The sequence below is a fragment of the Macaca mulatta genome, chromosome 3, assembly GCF_049350105.2.
Source record: "Macaca mulatta isolate MMU2019108-1 chromosome 3, T2T-MMU8v2.0, whole genome shotgun sequence".
In the NCBI taxonomy this organism is placed as follows: Eukaryota; Metazoa; Chordata; class Mammalia; order Primates; family Cercopithecidae; genus Macaca; species Macaca mulatta.
The window spans coordinates 88,731,047-88,752,064 of record NC_133408.1 but is presented as its reverse complement, the minus strand read 5'-3'; the positions used below and the strand labels follow the sequence as shown (position 1 = coordinate 88,752,064).

The following is a 21,018-nucleotide window of genomic DNA, read 5'->3' as shown; positions in this document are numbered from 1 at the left end:
GTTTTGTGAATACTCATGATGCATTAGGACAAAGTTAGGTAACTTAGTTAGTCCCTTGTGAGTCAATGCGTAGCTACATTCTAGTATTATTTACCACATGTACTTTTTCTTATTCCCACCTCCCTTTTCTTCTTTCCCATTCCTCTGTGTATCATCTCTGTTCCTGTCACCGATATTCTGTTGGGGTAGCCACCTGGCTCGCATTACAATGATTCTGTCATATCCTGGAATTGTCCCTGTATCAGTCAGAGCTCTCCAGACACAGATACATAGATATAGCTATAGCTATAGCTGTCTAGATTTATTTTAATGAATTGATTCATAATTGTGGAGACTGGCAAATTCAAAATCCATAGATCCACAGGGCAGGTTGGAGGCTCTGCAGGAGTTGACACTGCAATCTTGAGGCAGAGTTTCTTCTTCTCCGGGAAACCTCCATTTTTGCTTATGAGGCCTTCAACTGATTGGATGAGGTCGACCTACACTATTGTGGGTATTCTCCTTCACTTAAAGTGAACTGATTGCAGGTGTTAACCACATATACAAAATGCCTTCACGTCCATACTTAGAGTTTGATTAAATAGCTGGTTACCACAGCCCAGTCAAGTTGATGCATAAAATTAACCATCACCTGCCCTTTGAGGGGTGGGTGGCAGGCATCATGGTTGTGCCCCGTGACTCTGTCTCCTGGCTCATAGATCACTAGTCTAAGAGTGGACACATGACCCCCACCAAACCATTCAGAGCCCCAACCCAGGATTTACTAAGGAAACTGGAAAAACAAAATCAAAAGACATCTAGCCCTCTCTGTTGTGGTGGCAGCCATGAGGTATGAGGATTGGGAGATATCAGTGACCATATGGACAGTCAGTCATTCTGAAATGGAGGAGACTGAAGCAAACCTACAGAAACAGAGACAAGATTTGGAGGAAGAGTCCTAGTTCCAGTTATCACTGAGGCCCAGATATACTCCCGCATTTTCAGTTGTTGAATTTTTTTCAGTTGTATGATCTGCTGTCTTATGATTCCCCTCCCCAACCCCTTTTGATTAACAGACAGTGTCTTGCTCCGTTGCCCAGGCTGGAGTGCAGTGGTGCAGTCATAGCTCACTGTAACCTTCAACTCCTAAGCTCAACCAGTCTCTCATGCCTCAACCTCCTGAGTAGCTGGGAGTACAGCTGCAGGTCCTCCTGCTTGGCTATTTTTTTTTTTTTTTTTTTTTTTTTAATAAATGAGGCCAGGCACTGTGGCTCACACCTGTTATCCCATCACTTTAGGAGGCTAAGGTGGGTGGATCACTTGAGGTCAGGAGTTCGATATCAGCCTGGCCAACATGATGACACTCCACCTCCACTAAAAATACGAAAATGAACTGGGCATAGTGGCATGCGCCTGTGGTCCCAGCTACTCAGGAGGTTGAGGCAGGAGAATTGTTTGCACCCAGGAGGTGGAAGTTGCAGTGAGCCGAGATCGCACCACTGCACTCCAGCCTGGGTGACAGCGTGAGACTCCGTCTCAAAAACAAAAACAAAACAGGGTTGTGCTATGTTGCCTAGGCTGGTCTCAAATTCCTGGCCTTAAGCAATCCTCCCACTTAGCCTCCCAAAGTGCTGGAATTATAGGCATGAGCCACCACACTGGTCTTTTATTCCCTTTTTAAATTTGAAGGGATATTTTTCTCATCATCCCTTAGCTAGATAGAGCTGGTTTTATGTCACCTGCAAGCAAGAGTCTCAACTAAGAGGGTATGATATCATTGGGTTATATACAAATGTTTATGTTTCCCTCTCCTTCCAGATATATGGTTTGATTATCCACTTTGAATAGGCATGACATGTGGCTTGCTTTGTCAATGAATTATGAATGCAAGTATGTCACTTTAATGGCCAGTGCAAGATTTGCCATGTTCTATGTACCTGGCAGTCACCTGCAGTGACTGTGAAAACACATGTCACTTGGTGCCTCCAACAGGTAAGTTCTTAGGTAACAGTGAAAAGGAGAGAATCCTAGCAAACTGTACATGTTACATGAGCAAGCAATAAGCTTTTGTGATGGTAAGCCACTGAAGTTTTGAAATTTTCTGCTACTGCAGTATAACCTAGCTTGATTAACACATAGGGCACTTGCCTTCATAATATTTTCCCATGATTCATTTTAAAAGAATTAATATTGAGCCAATATGGGGGTAATAACAGTACACAAAACAGAGTTCTTGCCCTCCTAGTAAGAACGACAAACAAGCCATTCCAGACCATCCTAAGATCAATGGAAGTATTAAAGTAGTTTAGGCAGAGAAGTTAGCATATTTGTCTCCCAGATCACAATGGTTGCACAGTGAAGACTGAGTTTAGAGCAGGAAAAGTCTGAACCCATTAATCTATGCTGCAATAATAGTAAGGAGGTAATAATGGCTTGGATTAGCGAAGTGGTGGTAGAAGCAGAGTGAAATGAATGATATTGAGATATAATGAGGAAGAAGATTTAGCACATCCTGGTAAATGAGTGGATGTGTAAGAAGTAGAGAGAAAATTCAAAGCAAACATTTAGATTTCTGGCTTTGCTCATTTGGCTATCATCAGTCAGTTTGGACATGCCTAGTTTGAGCTGGGTACCTACAAAACACTCAAAGAGATATCAGATAGGGAATTAAATATATAGGCTTCAAGCTTAGGAGTGACCTCACAGCTAGAAGTAACCAATATATAGAAAGTAAAGCCACAGGTATATAAAACCATGGGTTTAGATGAGATCATCCAAAAAGAATGTGGAGACTAGACTACATTGATAAGAGCCTTAGAATTCCTTGGAGTGGCAATATTTAAGCAAAGACAGAAGCATGCAGAGGACAACGAAACAGGCATGGTATCACAGAAGCCAAGAGAAAAGATTGTTTCAAAAAGGAAACAATGGTCAACAGCTTCAAATGCTGTTGAAACATTAACAACTAAGATATCTCTCACAATAGGAATGATGTTGGTAAGTTTATCAAGAGGAGTTTCACAGCAGTATTGGGGGTAAAAGTCTAATATACAGTTGAGGGTCACCTGGAGGTGAGGAACTGGTGATAAGCAAGCATAGACAATTTTCTCAAAAATTCTCTTTAGGGGAAAGGAGAATTTGAGCAGAAGCTAGAAGGAGGATATGCATGAAGAAGACACTTTAAACAAATGAGAATGCTAATGGCAAGAAACCAGTAAAGAGCGAGAGGTTGAAGACACAACAGAAAGAGAATAATTGATGGACCAAGGCCTCAAGTAGACAGGAGTAGCCAAGACCTAGAATACACATTGAATGATGACCTCTATTGTAAAAAGAATGGAGGAAGGAATGAGTATAGTTCAAAACTTGTTAATTTGATTATAAGTAGTAACTAACACACACTCTCATGTTATTAATTGAATTCTTATAATAAAGTACATAAGTATAGAAATATAGAGTAATATAAATATCCTGTTTATTAGTATTATTTTCTCTGATTCTCAAGACTCAAACTACCTAGATTCATGGGACCTAGCCAGCCATTTTTTGTTTTGGTAAGTGCCTTATACAATGTCTGAAATACCGTAAATATTTCACAAGTGGTAATTTAACCCCATTTCCTTGGCTGACTCTGGATTCAAAGAGTTAGGGGCTTCATCACTGATGATATCTGATTCTTCTTCTAGCTTCTCCATTAGTATGATCTACTCTACCTGCCAGATACCTCCTGAGGTTATAAATATCTTCTTTTCTGATCTAGCCCTACTTCTACATTTTTCCAGGATAAATCTATCCATTTATGATACAATAATTTTTTTTTTTTTTTTTTTGAGATGGAGTGGCTTTGTTGCCTAGGCTGGAGTGCGGTGGCATGATCTCGGCTCACTGCGAGCTCTGCCTCCCGGTTTCACGCCATTCTCCTGCCTCAGTCTCCAGAGTAGTTGGGACTATAGGAGCACACCACCATGCCCAGCTAATTTTTTGTATTTTTAGTAGAGACGGGGTTTCAGTGTTTTAGCCAGGATGGTCTCGATCTCCTGACCTCGTGATCCGCCCACCTAGGCCTCCCAAAGTGCTGGGATTACAGGAGCCACTAGAAATTGATGCTGGGTTTGGGGTAATCCCTCAAAAATAATACAACTTATAAAACTGAACAAAAACTAAAATTGATGTCAATTTTCATAGTGACAGGTACTGACCAAAGGCATATTTTCAGACTTTGTCCAAATGTATCAAAGAGCATTTTAAAGTATTAAATTGGGTTCTTCACTTACCAGTAATGAAAATACATACTTTTATTTATAATTAACAAGTATAAAAACTTGTTCAAGATTGAAAAACTGAAAAAACTTGCAGAGAAATAAGGGAATAAAATAGAACCACACGTATCTATTACCTCATTAAGGGGAAATATTTCATCTGGAAGATCAATCCAAACAATGACTTCTAAAAACTAAATACTTAATTATATACCAATAAGAATCAATTTTGGAGCTAGTTCAGTGATAGGAAGACAATGTAAAATACCTTATATTCTAAATTAGATAATATAAAAATACTACACAGCTACACATCCACAATTTTTTAATAAGTATATCATTAATATTTTCTTAATATGTCAGAAAAGATGAAAAGAAACAATATAGAAATATTTTCAGCTATACAAATTCAGGGCTTCCATGACAAATAAAGGCTAAAGATTCCACCTTTATTTACATACACTTTTTTCTTCATAGAAAAAGTTGATATCCAATAAAATGTTACCTAATGCAACCCCAGGCAAAGTGAATGCCATGATTGGACAATGCAGACCTATTCATTGAATGGTTATATGTAATTACCATGTGCCAGATACTGTTCTAAGCACTCTATGGATGTTAGCTCATTTAATCTTAAAACCATGTAAGAGAATATGGTAAAAAAAAAAATATGAAAAACTAAAATTGCTACTTTTCTCCCCACCTCTTCATCCTACCCCATCATATATTGTCAGTAAAAGGACAGCAGGAGTCCAATGAAAAGATATTTAACTTGGACTCAAAAGATTTGAGTTCATTTCTGGCTCTACTTAGGGTTCTGTGTGACCTCAAACAAGTTATTGAAACCAGAACTTCCCAAACCTGACTGATCATTGGAATTCAAGGGAGAGTGTTATTACAGTTACAGATGCCTTGGACTTCACCCAAGATTTTCTAATCCTAAATCTAAATATTTTCTATGTTTACAGTGGGACTTGAGAATCTGAATTTCCTTTGAAACTATACAGGTGATTGTGATAAGCAGTCACATTTGGGAATCACTGATACAGTACTCTTATCCTCCAATCCCTTGACAGAAAAATTATAAAAATACGTGGTCCAAAAGGGTCGTCGACATGAAGAGGAGAATTATGAAGACCTAAACTGTCATAACCCCACTCTTTACACATTCTCATTAAAGCTGTGTTTAGATATTCTAGGTGACCCTTTTGTTGTGGGTCATCCAGACCATCTAAGCCCAACAAACATATCCAGAAGCATATCATACAGGTGACTGTCATCTCCAGCACCTACTTAAGCCTATCTCTCCAAGGCATGACATCATTAAAAATGAAGTGGGAAACTGAGGCAATGGTTCCACCAATTTAAAGCATAAACCCAAACAAACTATCTTTATATGAATGTGCTGAAAATGTGTACAACCCCCTAAAAAAGTTTCTGAGGTGATTGTATCAGTTTTTTTTCCCTAATTCAACTAAACATCACAATATACTTTTTATTTATCCCCAAAATATTTTCTGAGTACTTATTTTGGACAACATGAAGGATACAAAAATGAATAAAACAAAGTGCCTGTCTTCAAGCTGGTAAAGATACAGCCATAAACATAAGAATTGTAGTTTTCAGTTTTAAAAACTTAAGTTTGGCTGAATTTTGGAGATGCTGCAGGCAATCAAAAATAAGCCAGAAATGCTCATATTATAAATACGTTCTGAAATAACAGTCATATCAAGCTGGTGACCCTGGTATAAAGTACTAAAAGAAACAATATATTTGAGAATCTCAGGATGTGTGCTTGAGTATGCTACTTGACAACTGTAGCGAGTTTTTAAGTCTTTAAAAACTAGTCTCAGAGGGCTAGTCTTTCAGCACTCTAAGCCTACTTCTTTCTTTTCTTTTCTTTTCTTTTTCTTTTCTTTTTTTTTTTGAGACAGAGTTTTGCTCTTGTTGCCCAGGCTGGAGTGCAATGGCAAGATCTTGGCTCACTGCAATCTTTCTTTGAACAATTTGTATCTCATAAAATTGTGAAAACAAAATGAAATAGTACAAATGTTAAGGTGTCATGGATTTTTTTTTTCTTTTTTGAGACAGGGTTTCATTTTGTTGCCCAGGCTAGAGCACAGTGTAATGATCACAGGCACTGTAGCCTCGACCTTCTGGGCTCAAGGGATCCACCTCAGCCTCCTGAGTAACTGGGATCACAGGTGAATGCCACTATGCCTGCCTAGTTTTTTTTTTTTTTTTTTTTTTTTTTTTTAATAGAGATGAGGACTCCCTATGTTGCCCAAGCTGGTCTTGAACTCCTGTATTCAAGTGATCCTCATGCCTGGGCCTCCCAAAGTGCTGGGATTACAGGTGTGAGCCACTACACCCAGTCAAGGTGTCATGACTCTTATAGATAATGCTCTTAACTCTAATAAATAATAAAACATGACTTTGGGTTGATTTTTCATCAATGGTGACAAATGGCTATTAACCAATTACCTTTTCATCTGGCCCTAAAACACAAAGAAGTCTTGTTTGTCATTGTTGTTACCAGATGTACAGTTAATATACATTATATGATAATTTTATAAATTGGTATATAAGCAAGTATATAAAAATAAATATGCACATTATGTAGTCATGAATATATTTAAATATTTACATTATGCATACACCTTTCTAAAGGAAACACTGAAGTCACCAATTTAATGGAAAAAAATTTCATCTACTTTAGGGATAGACATTGGACGAAACTTCACAAGTCTATATATTTCATTACGTTTCTGATTAAACAGTGATGAGAATGACAGAGTCTCACAGGAATGTTCAACTTAATTGTGTCAAACATGTAACTGTATATAAATTCTATAGGGACTGCATTATTCTATGGGGACATGAGTAATGTTTTTAATACAAAATTCCAGTTAATTGACTGGAGTAGACTAATCATTAATTCTAAAACATGCTTCTGGCAAATCCCTATCTACCCTGTATTTTCCCCCAAAGCATGTATTAGCTATGAGTAGCATGAACATAAAAGTTGTAGTTACCAAAACTTTTTACTTCCCTCTTTCATTAACTATATTTGTTAATACACTAGGTTTGATCATAAATAGTAAACAGTCAATTCACAAGTTAAGAAAAAAGATCTAAGCGTACTTCAAAACAGGATCCTTCATGTTCTTTGAGTAATCCAGCAGCAAAGTCAGGAATGCTCATGAGTGCTACTGGATATTAGTGCTAATTATTAATAATATGTGCTTACAATTATGCCCTTTCATCCAAGTACCTCAAAGAGTTTTCATAGCATTAATTTGTTATTTCCTATAATATCTCTGAGAGGCAGTTGATAGAAAGTTATTATTATCTCTATTTTACAGTCAGAGAAACTAGGGCATAGAGAGGTTAAGTGACATTGCTAGGGTCATACGGTGAACAACTAACAAAAAAGGGACTCAAGCTAATTATTCTCATTTCCTGTTCAGTATATTATCCATTATATGGTTGTTCAATACACCTAAATGCTTTTTTATCCAAGGCAAATTGAGAATACTGTATTTAAATAATCTACGATGTAAGTGAATGAGTTTCTCATTTTTGTGTGTTCAAAAATGCTGCTCTATAGGGATATAGAGTTAAAAACTAATAATTAGTCTTTGGTTTGCAGCTGTAGCTATTATTTATAGGGCTTTTACTATTTGTGGTTTTCTGAAGCTCTGCTCAAAATGAACTATTCTATTTCTGACTGCTTTATGCTAGGTTAGCATAGCTGTGAGCCACCAAAAAGCAGCTGAGACAGGCTGACTAATGAATCTGAGGTTGTCTTTCATTGCATTCCTATTGCTCACTCTTCTTGAAGTCATTCTCCTTCTAGTTCTCCATTGAGCAGATATTTGTGCAACCCACCATCCTCAATCCTTAACCTATGGCCAGCTTAACTGTTGTCAATGATTAAATTTAAAATATTTTATTGGAACGGAGCAATTCCTAGAGAATAAAAAACAAAAAAATTAAAATATTAAAATATAAACATAGATAATATTTCATTTTATGAGTTAATGATGCTATACTATTAACAGTTACCACTGTTACATCTAGTTTCTGCTAAACCTGATCTTTAGGGTCCTTAGAAGACCATTAAACATTAAAGTATTGGTCTATGGATGACACATATCACCATACTGGGTTTTTTAATGCGGTATTTCAGTAATTTTCCCAAGTAAAGGCAGGGAGAAAGGAGAAGTAGTTTTGAAACTGTGCTCAATGACGTAAGACTGCAGTCAGCTTGGATGTGGTAATGTAAACCTGTGGTGTTTCCAACTTCAGCCCCGCTCCTCCCTGAGCTCTAGACCCATACAGCAACCACCATTAGACAGCACCACTCTTACTTCACTCATCAACTCCAAAACTGACTGTCCCCTCCCAGGACTCATTCTAACTCTTCCTTATCTTATTTAGTAAAATACGCCCTTATCCTGCCCCTCCCTCAAAGCAAAACAAGGCCTCATCATTGCCTCTTCCATTCTCCTATCTGGCAGCTGCCCCTAGCAACCGATTATCAGTTGATCTGGTCTCTTGAATATTTTAGGAATCCATCTCCTTTGGATGCTCACGACCACTCACACAGGATCGGGCTTCTGCAATAGCCCCCTTGTGGGCTCTCTGCTTACCCTTCTCCTCTGCCCTCCCACCTCCACCCCGCAAGTTATATCTGTTCTCTACCAACAGAAGAATAGCTTAAATTGTAATCTGTCCACTCATTGCCTCACCAGGGCATAGAGGATTCGTGATTTGGCTCCTGTTTTCTTCTCTACCCTCATCCTTTTCAGCAACCTAAGTTTGAAATTTAAGACCTGTAATTATTACTCATTCTTCTCAACACATTATTTGTCCCCGTGCTGCATCTCCTTTCTGTTCGGATCCGGATTTGCCATCCCACCCCTTTTTTTGTAGTAGAAAATACCTATTTATCTTAAAAACTCTAACCTACAGTTAGTAAAGCTATCCATTCTTTACTCTGTACATCTTGATATACCATACTTTCAATAGCAATTATTTGCTTTCATGTCTGTCTGCCCACTAGACTGGACAATACTTGAATGGCTCATACCAGGAATGTAGTTGGTACTCAATTTGTAGGAAGCAAAGAGAGATAAGCGAATAAATGTCAAGACATAAGAATCTATAGTTGCTAACTTAAATTTACGGATTTAGTGAAACTACTTCTCACAAGCTACCAAATCACAGTGCCATGGGGCCGCAAGATGATCTCAGTACCACACCGACACCCGACCCGCAGAATCGCAGGGGGGGGTCCGATACCCCTCAGAAAGAACTCGCAGACCGTCCGAGGAGGCGAATTCTCCAGAGGGTCAGCAGTTAGATGAGGCCCAGGGCAGCCACGAGACCCTCCAGCCAGGGTAGGCGGCTGACCCGCCTCCTGGGATTTGGCCCGCGACAAGCCACGTCGCCAGCTCCGCTCTGAATACCTCCGGCCACGCCACCGAGCGGCCTCAACCCTGAGACGCCCAGGGAACAGGAGCTGACCCTCTAGAAGCAAGATGGCGGACTCCGCTCTCCCCTCCTTCCCGCAAGAACCCCCTCCTGGTCCCCAAAATAAAGACAAGGACACCGGGGCGACGCCGCTGAGATCCGGGAACCTCCGCGAGGCCCGCAGCCACTCCCGAGCCCCCGGGAGATGACTTCACCTCGCGGAGTTCAGAGAGCCGGGGGTGGGGCCACCGGAAAGACATCGCAGACAGGCCTCACCATGCAGGGGGCGGAGACCGGGCAGCCTGCGCCCTCCAAGCCATTGTTCTCCTGCCCGGGCCCATGATCACCCTCCTCTCAGCCCACGGACAGGAAGTCGCTCCCCAGCCGCCCCGCCCCGCTCCCAAGCGCCCCGGAAGTGATCTGCGGCGGCTGCTGCAGAGCCGCCAGGAGGAGGGTGGATCTCCCCAGAGCAGAGCGTTGGAGTTCTCCTCCTCCTCCTCCTCCTCCTCTTCCAGCCGCCTAGGCTCCGTCGCCACCCGTCAGACTCCTCCTTCGACCGCTCCCGGCGCGGGGCCTCCCAGGCGACAAGGACCGAGTACCCTCCGGCCGGAGCCACGCAGCCGCGGCTTCCGGAGCCTTCGGGGCGGCGGACTGGCTTGGGGTGCAGGTGAGCGATGCCCGCTCGGGCCGCCCGGGGAGGGACTGGGGCCACCGGGGCGGCGGCGGGGGTGTGTCCGGGCGGCGGCGGGCCGAGGCCCTTAACGCGGATTCGGGCTGCCGAGATTGCACATCCCGCGTTCTGCCCGGGGTCGAGCTGCGAGATGAGCCCGGCTGGAATCCGGGGCACCGCGTTCGCCGCTGTGGGGCGAGTGAGCCCCCAAGAGCGGGCGGCTGCGGAGAGGTCCCCCGCGTCCGGCAGCCCCTCTGAGTTGGCCTCGTCCGAAGGTCACCCCGCACCTCTCGTCCACGGCGCCCAAGTTCCCGCCCGGGCGGTGCCCGCGACCTGGGGCAACCCGCTGCCGCCGCAGTCCCCGCGCCTCACTCCGCCCCTCTCCCCTCCTTCCCTTTCTTTCCACTCCGTGCCCGTACTAGAGCTGCTGCTTTTTAAGCATCTCCCCCAGGGTTTTTTGTTTGTTTGTTTGTTTGTTTGTTTTTTGCCAGTTAAAGGAATGCTTTTTCAGACTAAAGTCATTAGACTGCCCGAGCTGAACTGACTACCTGGCCTTGGGCGCTTGCACAGCTTTAGCCCATTTTCAGGTAATCTAGCTTCTAAAATGAGGAAGAGAATACATTTTGGGAGAGAGGTGTTTCCTCTGTGGTTCGTTTCTGAAAGATTTCTAGAAGTGGAAGATGTGATTGGCATGCTTTTAGCCTGTATATATGTGTGTAAGTAGACGGGGGTGACGGCACACGGGTGGCAGTGTTGTTTCAGGATTTAGGGAGAATTAGGGAGTTAACTGGCCTGTGCTCGGAAACCTGAATGTCCATACTTGTAAGAGCTCATCCAAGTGTCGCTGAGGTAGTGTGAGAAGCCCCGTGCCACGCCCTACGTGTCAAGCTGAAAAGCACCTAATTTACAAATTGTGTAGTGTGTTTTGGGAACAACCTTTATAAAACATTATAAAACATGTATCATAAGTTAATGCTTTTCCAGGAAGTAAATTGCAACTTTAATGATATTCCAGAAATTGGATAACAGATTTCATTAGTAAACTCTTACAGTATGTTTATTAATGTATTTCAGTGTGTCTTATTAGCTCATGTTTTTCTGTCCCTGGAATACAATATTATTCTAAACTGACTCTTGTATTAAAATAATAACACTATTATTGTAAAATATTATCTGAAAACACCATTTTTTGACCTTGAATTTCTTCAGGGCAGGAGCCATGTCCTACTTATCACTGTTTCTATGCAGAATGCCTTGAACATGAAGCTGTTCACACATTTCTGCACTGAATGAATGAATGTATAGGTTATCTCACAGTCACCATCCAGGAGTTGCTTATTTTTGTTGGGCTAGGCTGTTCGTTTTGTTTTAGGTTCTTGCCACATACAGACTTACTTCGTCTTTACATTCTTCAGCAGAGTCAAAGAATTCTTTACCTTCCAAAACTATCCTGCTCTGAAAGGTTAAAATTATATTAAAATTGTGCTGAGCATTGTAACTTGTATTCCAGTGTTAAATGCTTACTACTTGAGTATATTCAGAGTTAGTAGGAAGAGATTGCCTGGTGATACACAGCAAGTTTATGTTTGGGGTTGATAACCGTACCCTATCTTAATCAAAAAGAGGAAATTAGGAATTATCACTGTTTGGAAAACGTGGTGCTTCCCAGAATGCTTATAGTGGTTCATTCTTCCCATGAATACATGCAATCCTCTGACATCCTGATGTGACCTTGGCATGATTTACCAATAGCCTCTTATACATTTATTTTCCAAGATCCAGATGCTGTTCTCTAGTGTGTTTGCTGAGTGTGCAATAATACGTATCATTTATTTTGAAGCAGTACTTCATTACAACACTTTCTTCACAGGACTTTCCAAAGGAAGAAAGGACTAATTATAGAAAAGAGTCTTGTCTACCATTTGTGAGGGAATATTTTTGTCTATAGATGGTTGGATTATTTTCATGTTAGGGAGGTTCAAATAAGAAGGTGCTGATGTTTTCTGTCCTCTCCAAGTATCTGGTGGTGGTCCTGCACTGTTTTTCCAAGCTTAGCTTCTACAGAACGTAAATAAATGTACCACTGTCAATTCTTGTAGATATGCATATCAGTGTAATATGCATTTGTATTCTTTAGTAGATGAGTGGCAAGGACAATTACTTTTAAAATAACTGGAATAAGAGGCTGTGAATGTTAATGAGGAAAAATATTATGATTTTGAAGTAGATAGTTTATGATTTTCATTGTTTTATAAAATGTTTTAACTCTTAGACACTAAGGAGAGGGAAGCCAGCAATTTCTTATGTCAGTGACATTACCACTATACAGAGGTTAGATTTTCCTTCTTTAATTCAGTAGTCCTCTTGGTAATAAGAGTTCTCATGTGTTGATTGCCTGCCAAGCACTGTGATAAGAGCTTTGCTTAAATTATTTCTAATCTCCACAACACTTCTGCAAGACAGGTAGTTTTCCCATACTTTATTAAGGTAAATTGAAGTTATTTGCCAGAGGCTGGGCACCTAGCTTCTGTATAGTAGAGCCTAGATTTGAAAGTAACAATTGCTGAGAGCATTGAGTATTATTGCAGTTAATCCTAACTGGCTGTGGAAAAGGCAGTTCTGACTGAGCTGGGAACTGGAGCTTCAGGAAGGCAAAGATACTGATTCCTCTCTCTTGGACATCAAGTGTGGCCTGGGGTTGCCAGTGGCCCTGGCCAGGTGGCTTCAAGCAGCAGCCATTCTTCTATCTTCAGTGTGCCTACAAATACAGTGTTACCACCTTCTATGTGTGCCATGATGGAAAAATGGTTGGGCATTGTTCCTGTCAGTGTTCTGGTAAAGTATTTGGACTCAGTTCTTTTGATTAGTGCTTTTTAAAGTAACAGAATTGTCCCTGTTTGAGAGGAATACCATAAGTCTATTTGTAGTGACCTTTCCTTGAAATCACATTTTTTTTTAGTTCTTTCTTTCACTAATGGAAATTGGGGAGAAGCTAAGGGGGACAGTAAAAGAATGGTAAAAGAAGCAGAGATGTTCTGGGTCTGTTTTTAACATTTGAGGTCGTTAATCATTTTCTCTGGGTTTAAGATGGAGGCTTAAAGGTGGCAGAAGTCTTGTAAGGGTCTAGCTGCTATTCAGTGCTGGTAGAATTCTCTTCCCTCCTAAGCCTGTGCACTTTTTAAAATGCACTTTTAAATAGGCTTACTTTGAAGAATGTGTTTTTCTCTCTCTCTCTGTTTTTTTAAAGATATACCCTTAAGTAAAAAACAGCTGATTATCTGGCCCCCATAAGTAACAGTTATTCTTTTTTTTTTTTTAAAAGACATCTTTCTTATTACCTTATTGCATTCATAAGGATTTGGGTTGCCATATAGAAAAAAAGAAATTAAACTTCTATGGGTTTCTATGTATGAGTAAATTTTAGATGAGAATTTGCATATTTGATTTAATTATACGTGAAGGTGTTGACTTAGTTTCTCAAAGTCAAGAGGGTAGTCTTTACAAGCCAAAAAAGGCATGCCTCCATAAAATGATACTGTTCTTAAAGCCCTTCACAGCTAGGGTCCTATATTAGATACAATAGATGTAACACTGACATACATAATCTCCTTAAAGTCTGGGATCCAATTTTATTACTGAATTTACTTTTGAAACTAAATGTCAGGGTTTGATAATGTTATTTTGGACAATAAGACACAGTTAGATTATAAAATATCTTACACTCCCTGATTTATTGGGAAGGTTAGCAAAGATCCCCCAGTTTCCAAAAGATTATGATTGTGATCATCTAAGCCATGGGATCTGTTTGCTTATGTAGTCGAGAAGCTAACGTAGTACTCCATTGAAAGTGGAGGTTGCCACACTGAGCGACTGAACACTGAGTTCAGCTGCCCTGTCTAGATTATTCTGGATTACTACAGCAGCCTTATAGCCTGTGGTTGGAACTCATCTGATACTTTTCCCATTCTTATGTAGAACAGTGGTGATATTCCCCTGCTTGAAATCCTCTTGTGGCTCTTTTTTGCCCATTAATAAAATTCAAACTCCATTTAGCCTTAATCTCATATACAAAATCTTCAAGATGTGCTCCTTACCTAACTCTTTTTTTCCCCTTTATCTTTCATATTTTTTCATTTTTTTCTTACCTAACCCTTTAGCCTTATCTCTCTTCTTGGATGATCTTTTGTTCTAACAATACCCAGCTTCTGGAATGCTAGTGTTTGTTTACTCAGTCCTCCATTTCCTCTTCCTGGAATTCTAGCCTCTCTTCCTTTCCCTAATTTAGTATACTCCTACTGGTCCTTCAGAATTCAGTTTAGGTTATACTTCTCCAAAAAAAATTACAATTAGGTTCTCTCTCTGGATCCCATCCCTCAAAAAAAAAAAAAAAAAAAAAAAAAACCTTCAAGACTGGGCTGGTTGCTTCTCTTATGTCCTGTCATAACATCTGTTACAGCTCTTACTACACTGGAGAGAGTACTTTCATTAGCCTATTGTAAATTTTGTTGACAACAATCCACAGTAACCTCATAACTACACACACACGCATTCTTTCTCTCTCTTAAAGGCCTTCTTCATTGGCCTTTATCAGTCAAGTGCCCAAGCTTTCTCAATTCATGGCACCCTTATTATCGCAGTAATTTTTTTCACAGCATCCCTAGGTCAAAAGAAACACCTAACAGTTTAATTTTTTTGTTTGTTTGTTCTTTTTTTTTGAGATGGAGTCTCGCTCTTTCACCCACGCTGGAGTGCAGTGGCACGATTTTGGCTCACTGCGACCACCACTTCCCAGATTCAAGCAATTCTTCTGCCTCAGCCTCCCGAGTAGCTGGGATTACAGGCACATGGCACTATGTCCGGCTAATTCTTTGTATTTTTCGTAGAGACGGGGTTTCACCATGCTGGCCAGGCTGGTTTTGAACTCCTGACCTCGTGATCTGCCCACCTCAGCCTCCCAAAGTGCTGGGATTACAGGCGTCAGCCACCACGCCCAGCCAGTTTAATTTATTAAGTAATTAGATCTGAACAACTTAATAAGTATTTATCTCCTAACAACTCAGTAGCTATGTGAAAAGATAATATACATAAACTAAAATCAATAACTTTCATTCTTAACTGCTATCGTATGTACCATAGTTTTTTCAACTATGTCCTGTTTGAACATTTAAATAATATCTAATATTTTGCAATTACAAATGATGTTACAGTGAAAAACTTTGCATACGTGTATCTTTGTATTGTTGGAGATACATCTTCAGGATAATGCATATGTAGAGTTGTTAGATACTATCAAACTCCTCATCCTATGGGGTTGTACTATTTTGCATTCCTACCAGCAGTGTATGAGAGTAGAGTGTTTATTTCCCACAGCCTCACCAGCAGTGTTTTGTCAGCTTTTGAATTTCTGCTGATCTAATAGGTAAGAAATGGTATCTCAGTGTAGTTTTCTTTTGTACTTCTATTACAAGTGAATTGAACATGTTTTCATAGATTTAAGGGCCATTTTAATATTTCTTTTTATTGTTCATAGTATTTGCCCACTTTCTTTTCTTTTTCCTTTTCGAGACGGAGTTTTGCTCTGTCGCCCAGGCTGGAGTGCAGTGGCATGATCTCTGCTCACTGCAACCTCCGTCTCCCAGGTTCAAGTGATTCTTCTGCCTCAGCTTCCTGAGTAGCTGGGATTACAGGTGTGCGCTACCATGCCTGGCTAATTTTTGTATTTATTTACTTATTTATTTATTTAGAGATAGAGTCTTGCTCTGCCAGGCTGGAGTGCAGTGGCGCCATCTCAGCTCACTACAACCTCTGCCTCCCAGGTTCAAGCAATTTTCCTGCCTCAGCCTCCCGAGTAGCTGGGACTATAGGTGCGTGCCACCACGCCCAGCTAATTTTTTGTATTTTTAGTAGAGACAGGGTTTCACCGTGTTAGCCAGGATAGTCTCGCTCTCCTGACCTCGTGGTCTGCCTGCCTCAGCCTCCCAAAGTGCTAGGATTACAGGCATGAGCCACCATGCCTGGCCCTAATTTTGTATTTTTAGTAGAGATGGGATTTTACCATGTTGGTCAGGCTGGTCTCAAACTCCTGACCTCATGATCCATTCGCCTCAGCCTCCCCAAGAGCTAGGATTACAGGTGTGAGCCACTGTGCCCAGCTCTCTTTTTCTTTTTCTTTCTTTTTTTTTTTTTAATTTGAGACAGAGTCTTGCTGGACCCTCCCAGGCTGGAGTGCAGTGGTGCAATGGTGCGATCACAGCTCATTGCAGCCTCAGCCTCTGAGACTCAAGTGATCTTTCTACTTCAGCCTCCTGAGTAGCTGGGATTATAGGTGCATGCCACCATGCTGTGCTAATTTTTGTATTTTGTTTGTCGAGATGAGGTTTTAACATGTTGCCCAAACTGGTCTTGAACTCCTGGACTCAAGTGATCTGCCCACCCCAGCTTCCCAAAGTGCTGGGATTACAGGCAGCAGCCACCGTGCCCGACCAATTTGCCTATTTTCTATATGACTTTCAGTCTTTTTTCCCGTCAGCTTTTAAAAGTTCCTTTTATTTAAGAATATTAGCCATTTAACTTTGATATATGTTGCAGATATTTTTGCTAGTTGTCTTGGCATTGCTTGTGGTGATTTTTTGCCATGCAAGAGATTGTTTTTGTATAGTCAAATATGTAAATTTTAAATTTACTGCATCTGAAGTTTTAGTCATATTTAGGAAGCTTTTTCTTACCTTCAGGTTATAGAGGAATTCATATTACACATGCTTTCTTCTGGTACGCATATAGTTTCGTTTCTCACATTTAGTTCCATTCAGAGTTTATTTCTATGTATGATATATGGAATGCATCTAATTTTATCCTTTTTCAAGTGGCTATCCAGTTGCCCCAATGACATTTATTTAAAAAAGAAAAAAAAATTCTTGTTCCTTCTATATGCAGTTGGGTGTATTTTTTTCTATTGGATTATCTCACCATTCATGTACCAGTACCACATCATTTTAATCATAGAGGCTTTGTAGTATGTTTTAATAGTTGATAGGGCTAGTCCCCTATTATAGTGCTTCCTCTTCGTTGTTTTTCTTGCCTTCTTGTATGAACTTTAGCATCGATTTGTCTTAAGTCTGTGAAACAATTCCATTGCTGTTTTTGTTTGTTTGTTTTGTTTTGAGACAGAGTCTCGCCGTGTCACCCAGGCTGGAGTGCAGTGGTGCGATCTCAGCTCACTGCACCCTCTGCCTCCCAGGTTCAAGCGATTCTCCCGCCTTAGCCTCCCATATAGCTGGGACTACGCGCGTGTGCCACCATGCCCAGCTTATTTTTTTTATTTTTAGTAGAGATGGGGTTTCGCCATATTGGCCAGGCTGGTCTCAAACTCCTGGTCTCAAGTGATCCACCTGCCTCGGCCTTCTAAAGTGCTGGGATTACAAGCATGAGCCACGGTGCCCAGCCTCATTGCTGTTTTTATTAGGACCACATTAAGCTTATACTAACTTATTGAGAACTGACATCTTTTTTTTTAGAGAAAGGATCTCCCTCTGTTGCCCAGGCTGGAGTACAGTGGTGCCATCATAGCTCATTGCAGCCTTGAACTCCTGGGCTCAAGTGATCCTCCTGCCTCAGCCACCTGAGTAGATGGTAGTACAGGTGTCTGCCATCATGCCCCGCTATGGAATTGACATCTTGATGGTATTGAGACATGTTAACCTAAAACAAACAATGTCTTTTTATTTTTTAAATTCTACTTTTGTGTCTTTGAGGAATGGTTTATAGTTTTCTTCATATAAGTTTTCAACATTTCTTGCTTATTCCTAAGCTATTTTATCTTTTTTGTTGCTATTATAGTTTTCTTATAATTTATGTCTTTTAGCTGGTTATTGTCCATGAATACGAATATTGTCGATTTCTGCATATTTTCCTGCCACCTTGCCAAATTCTTATTGACTATGTTAGCCTCTTTTGCGTTGCTATGAAAGAATACCTACGACTGTGTAATTCATAAAGGAAAGAGATTTGTTTGGCTCACGGTTCTGCAGGCTGTACTAGCATGACACCAACATCTCCTTGGCGAGGTGAGGTCTCAGGAAGTTTTTACTCATGGAAGAAGGCAAAGAGTGAGCAGGTGTGACACATGTTGAAAGAGGAGTAAGAGAGAGGAAGAGGTTCTGGGCTCTTTTAAACAACCAGCTGTCATGTGAACTAATAGAGTGAGAACTTGCTCATTACTGTAAGGACAGCACCAAGCCATTCATGAGGAATCTGCCCCATGACCGACACATCCCCCACTAGGCCCACCTCCAACATTGGGAATCACATTTCAACATGAAACTTGGAAGAGACACACATCCAAATCATATCAATTACTTTCATCATTGCTTCTCTCAGACTTTCCAGATATACTATCATGTCATCTGTAAATAGAGTTTTTTTCCTTCTTTTCCAGTGTTTATGCTTTTAACTGTTTATCTTATCTAATTGCATTGACTAATATCTCCAGAACAATATTAAATAGCAGTGTAACAGTGTCTATAATAGAGGTGCTGATTGCTTCATTGTATTACATTCATCATGGATATACAAATGTGTACATTTAAACCTAGATAATAATCTGGCTATGTATATACCTTGCAAGGGTTGCACGCAGTCCTTTGCTATGTCTTTAAGAGATGCTTATGGAGATTGACTGGGCATGGGGGCTAAGACCTGTAATCCCAGTACTTTGGGAGGCTGAGGCCAGCAGGTAGCTTGAGCTCAGGAGTGTGAGACCAAGTTGAGTAACATGGTGAAACCCTGTCTCTACAAAAAGTACAAAAATTAGCTGAGCATGGTGGCGTGTGCCTGTGGTCCCAACTACTTGGGAGGCTGAGGTGGGAGGATCACTTGAGCCCAGGAGGGGAGGCTTCAGTGAGCTGAGATCATGCCACTGCACTCCAGCCTGGGTGACAGAGTGAGACTCCATCTCAATTTTTAAAAAATTAAATTTTAACAAAAGATACTTAAGGAGATGGATGTGGCAAGAGGCAGGAAAAGTCAAACTTTTAGTGCATGGTAGCAAAATACGGTGCTTAGCATGGTAACTGCTCCATGGTTTCTCAGTTTATACAACCAGTCCTGAGTTTTCTTGCTTCTCTACACAGTTTTCTGGATTTCATTGTGTTTTTTACCCAGCTAGTCATAGATGCCACAGGGTGACCTCCTTTTCTCTTCTAGGCTAAAGCTGTCATGGGTCTATGAAAATCTAGGGATTCCCTTCTAGGCTTCATAGTCTTAAGTGGTGTGTGTGCTTTGCAGATGAGCAAGGCTGGTTTTGTATTGATATGGTGCTGCCTTGACTTCTTGTATTTCTAGATCGTATAGTGAGGTAGATGTTAGTCTGTCCTCACACTGCTATAAAGACATACCCTAGAATGGGTAATTGTAAAGAAAAGAGGTTTAATTAACTCACAGTTTCACATGGCTGGGGAGGCCTCAGGAAACTTAAAATCATGGCGGAAGGTGAAGAAGGCATGTGTTACATGTCAGCAGAAAAGAGAGAGAGAATGAGAATGCCTGTGAGAGAGCAAGAGGGAGCATGTGCGCGCGAGAGCAGGAAAAACTGCCTTATAAAACCATCAGATCTTGTGAGAACTCACTCACTATCACGAAAACAGCACGGAGGAAACCGCCTCCATGATCCAGTCACCTCCCACCTGGTCCCCCCCTCAACAGGTGGGGTTATGGCGATTACAATTCAAGATGAGATTTTGGTGGGGACACAGCCAAACTGTATCATCAGGTTTGTAATTAGATGAGTTTATCCATTGGGGGGTAATCCTAGAGTACATAGCTGTGGGTGGTTCTTGACAAGTGTGTAGGGCCTGGGACATCTGGCTTTGGGGCAGTTCTTTCTCCAGGTTTTATTTATGCAGATCCAGTCATCTGGCAGGAATGATTTGTTGGTGTGAAATCAGGTGTTAGCCCAGCATCCTGCACATGTTCCATCCACATGGCAATGAAGGTGGTTGCACACCAGTGCTTGGTCTCCCAAGTTCTGGAGAGTGTTTTTATTTCACTGCCATCTAATTTATCCAGAAAGTTCAAGTAGCATATTTTCTGTAGATTCTTATAATTTCAAGATTTCCAGGTCCCTTTGTGAACTCTCAGACCACATCCTATTGCCCTTTTCTGTTATTCTATTGTTTTCTCTCCCAGGAGGGCTGGGTGGTAGGATGTTTATTAATTTATTGCCCCATATGCTAATGAGTTCCTTCCTAGAACTCCTTACAATTCTCAATCCTTGGCCTGTTGTCCATCTTTGCTGTCCCTGGAGTGCTGGTAGGTGGAGTATTTAATGATCTCTTCTTGTCCTTAGGTTGAGGAGCCTTCACTCACCTTGGTCCATTCCTTGGTCCATTCCACCTATCTGTCTTCACTTTTCCTGTGACCCATGTCACCTTTTTCTCTCAGGGTCTTGCTGCCTCACTGGTATGAAAATCAGACTTGGGTGGGGCAGACTTTGGGGTTTCCTGCCTTGAAGATCCTCAGATCTTGTCCTGTGGTGCGTGCAGCTACCCTGATGGCACGCTTCAGCAGGAGGGTGATCTTTTCTGTTCTTTTTGTTGTTGTTGTCTTATTTCCTCTGCCCGCCCCCTACCATTTTTA

At 41.0% G+C, this 21,018-nt stretch overlaps 1 protein-coding gene and 1 long non-coding RNA gene across 5 annotated transcripts in view; one reads left to right on the top strand and one right to left on the bottom strand.

Moving 5' to 3' along the window:
* The window catches only part of LOC106997448 (uncharacterized), a 45,036-nt gene extending 34,941 nt beyond the window's left edge, over positions 1 to 10,095 (bottom strand). For all 3 annotated transcript variants that reach the window (XR_001443620.3, XR_003728155.2, XR_003728154.2), the window contains exon 1: positions 9,993 to 10,095. This is a non-coding gene — a long non-coding RNA (uncharacterized LOC106997448). The remainder of the gene's footprint in view (positions 1 to 9,992) is intronic.
* Positions 10,096 to 10,133: 38 nt separating this feature from the next.
* The window catches only part of RALA (RAS like proto-oncogene A), an 83,959-nt gene continuing 73,074 nt past the window's right edge, over positions 10,134 to 21,018 (top strand). The window contains exon 1 of one of the 2 annotated variants that reach the window (XM_015133535.3): positions 10,134 to 10,383. The gene's annotated coding sequence lies outside the window, so the exon portion shown is untranslated. The remainder of the gene's footprint in view (positions 10,384 to 21,018) is intronic. The other variant, NM_001266456.2, reaches the window with a different exon arrangement.